Source organism: Pistacia vera, unplaced genomic scaffold (genome assembly GCF_008641045.1).
Source record: "Pistacia vera cultivar Batoury unplaced genomic scaffold, PisVer_v2 Contig137, whole genome shotgun sequence".
Taxonomy (NCBI): Eukaryota; Viridiplantae; Streptophyta; class Magnoliopsida; order Sapindales; family Anacardiaceae; genus Pistacia; species Pistacia vera.
Window position 1 is genome coordinate 661,868 of NW_022195434.1, and position 3,367 is coordinate 665,234.

A 3,367-nucleotide genomic window follows, 5' to 3' on the forward strand; every position below is an offset into this window, starting at 1 on the left:
TTCCTACGATCAAGCCTTCGAAGGATGTCTCAGCTCCTACCTCTGAAGAAGCTGCCAAGACTCATATAGCCAATGATACCCTTGCGCTTGTTGGCGATGATTTCCCCGATCCTACTGGCGATGATCCCATTGCTCCTGCTGCTTAGATATATATATATATATATTTTTTTTATATTTTTTGTTTTTTTTTGTTTTTAGTTTAGTTTGTAACTAAACTAGTACAATTAATGAAAAATTTACTTTGCCCATTCTGTCGAGCAATTTTTTATTTTTGCAGAGTTGTTTCGATTGTCCTAATCGGACTTAACATAAAAAATTCGAATTTACTCCAAGGTATGCGTAGCTCGCTTCTTGAGGAACTTTTTGAACATATAAGAAAATCTTGTGCAACGACTCCAAGTTTAGACTAGTTGTCCGTTTCGAGTTTTGGTCGTTGATTTATGACTGATTTTCCTTCAACGTGTTTTACTCAAGTTTTTTCGAGTTTAACTTTGTCGATTCTGGGAATTTCTCCATTCATGAGTTGAATATGGGTGTGGCTTATAGAGCTAAGCTACCTTTTTTCGAACTCTTGACTCCGAGTTTCGGATGTGATCACGTAGGTTGTGATTTTGAAACAATAGATAATAAACGACAAACAAAATAACAATAAAAGAAAGTGACGAACAAAATAAAGTTCATGAATAATACCTCTTTTTTATTGAAAGAAATTTGGCCAAAAACGACCTTACATTAACTATGGAAGAAAAGCAAAACATGGTTGAAACCCAAGCTGCTTATTAGTAATACCTTCGCAAATATTCGGCGTTCCATTCTCGCAGTATAACTTTACTATTAAGGTGTTCCAGGTGGAAAGTTCCTGGTACGAGCTTTTCAGAGATCTTAAAAGGACCTTCTTATTAAGGCCCAAGTACCCCCAAGTTAGGGTTTTGTGTACCTTGGACGACCTTTTTGAGGACCAGGTCGTCCACTCCGAAGTCCCTGTTTTTGACCTTGGAGTTGGAGTAATGTCTGGCTCGTAGCTGATATAAGGCAAGCCGCAGCTAATACTTGGCTCGATGTTCTTCAATTAGGTCTAGCCTTAGGCGGAGAAGATCTTCGTTTGTTTCTTCATTAAAGACCTCCTTCCACTTCAACTGGGGCCATTGCTTCACACCTGTATGAAAATGAGAATGGGGTTTCTCCTGTCGAGCTTTTGGCTGTCATTCTGTAAGAAAATAAGGCCTCGGGCAATTCCTCAGCCCACCTTCCTTAAAAGGCATCAAGCTTCTTTTTGATGGTGTACTTAATCATTTTGTTCACAGCCTCTACTTGGCTGTTGGCTATTGATAAGAGCTTGAGAGTTTATATTTTATTAGTGATTTAACAGGGTTATTTATGGAAAAATGTGTTTAAATTGTGGTGTTTTAATAAATTCTTTCATAAATACCTTTTACGGGGATCAAGGGTGTATTTTGAATATTTTTTGGTTCAAACAGATAGTTGAAGGGAAAAGAATTATGTCGATGGAATTCATGACTCTTAGGAACAAACGGTACAAGAATCGGAGTTGAAACGAGGAAGTTGTGACGCGTCGAAGATATAACGTAAAATCTGGAAATCCTTCAAGATGAGCGTGCTTTGATGTTTCTGTCATAACTTGGGCTGTAGAAATCGGAATTCAACGATTCTAGTGGCGTTGGAAATATTATTCAGAGAGCTACAAAGTTTGTGTTGATGACTTTATCAAATTCTAAAGATCACGGATGCCTTGGACAGAAAGAATGATCACTGCAGCGACTGTTCTCACCGCCGCGGCGATGGGCCACGGGCTTGTTAAGTTAATGCATTATCCTAATCCGAATCTGAACGGGCTAAGGCAGTTACTCTTTTCCTAAGTAAGGTCAAAACCCTAGGACTATAAATAAGGGTCTTTAAGAAGTTTGAAAGGGGTTTTTTGGAGAGAAAGAAGACGACGGCTACTAGTTTGGAGATCGGGATTCTTGAAGCTCTCGTTCACCAATTAGAGAAGTGTTTATATTTTTCTTTCTTGAACTCATGTTGTTGAATAGAATGATGGTTTTTATTATTGTAGCTATGAACTAAATCTCTTTTCTAGGGCTAAGAATGTAGCCCAATTTATGAATATGTGTTGACGTTATCGTTATTGATTTCTTATTGAGCATTAAGTCTAAGTTTTATTATTTTGTGTAATGCTTTCAATTCTTAAGGATCCGAGGGTTGAATGATATCATGGGTTGGGTTGAGATCGAGAGATGAAACCCGATTTGTCTAAGGTAATAAAACCATAGATTGAGCAAACACTAGAGATAGGTTATCGCGATCTATGAGGCTCTGGTAAATTCCATAGAATTTAATAATCTCTTAGCTTCTAAATACAACTTAGAGATATTTTGGGTTGTTGTTTAAGGGTTAATTTACTAATTGTTCGAGAGAAAATTAGGGGAATATTAGGGAATTTGGCCTTTAGAATAAGCTTAATTAGGATAGTAATAATCGTCAATACATAGGAATAAATTGTTGTGAAATCTGTGCCCTAGGGTTTAGCCATATTGATCTTTATACCATAGCTTTTATAAAATTGTGATTTGTTTAGCTTTTAATTTGTTTTCTTTTTCATTAAATTCATTCATAAAATTCTGTTTCATCAAATAGCAATAAAATAGACTAGTTTGGTACTTGGTAGGTAGTTCTCTTGCGATTTGACACTCGTTTACTCGAGTTTTACTACTTGCACGATTTCGTACACTTGCGAAAACCCTGTCAGCTATAGGCCGGTAAACAGTGGTGAAACTTTTTTTGATATTGAGCTTTTCATAGAAAGATTTGAAGTCCTCATAATCGAACTGTTTCCCATTATCATTTATTATAGTATAGGGAATTCTGAATCTACAAATGATGTTTGTGTAGATGAAATCCTTCAGCTTGTTCAACGTGATGGTAGCCAAACACTCGACTTCTGCCCACTTGGTGAAATAGTCCACTATGACCACTGCGAACTTAACACCCCATTTTCCTTGAGGCAAAATGCCTATTAGATCGATTCCCTAGATCGCAAATGGCCAGGGGCTTGTTAGAGTAGCTAACTCCTAGGGTGAAGCTTGAGGAACATCTTCAAATCTCTGGTATTTGCCACATCTGCGCATATAGTCTGCTGCATCATTGAAGACTATTGGCCAGTAATAACCTTGGCAAAGCACCTTGTATGTTGAAGATTTTCCCCTTGCATGATTCCCACAAATGCCTTCGTGGATCTCTCTCAAGACATATTATGTATCCTTGTGATCAACACACCGCAAGAGCGACAAATTGTACCCACAATTATATAGTTTGTTGTTGATGAGCGTGTATAGAGCTAACTTAGCTT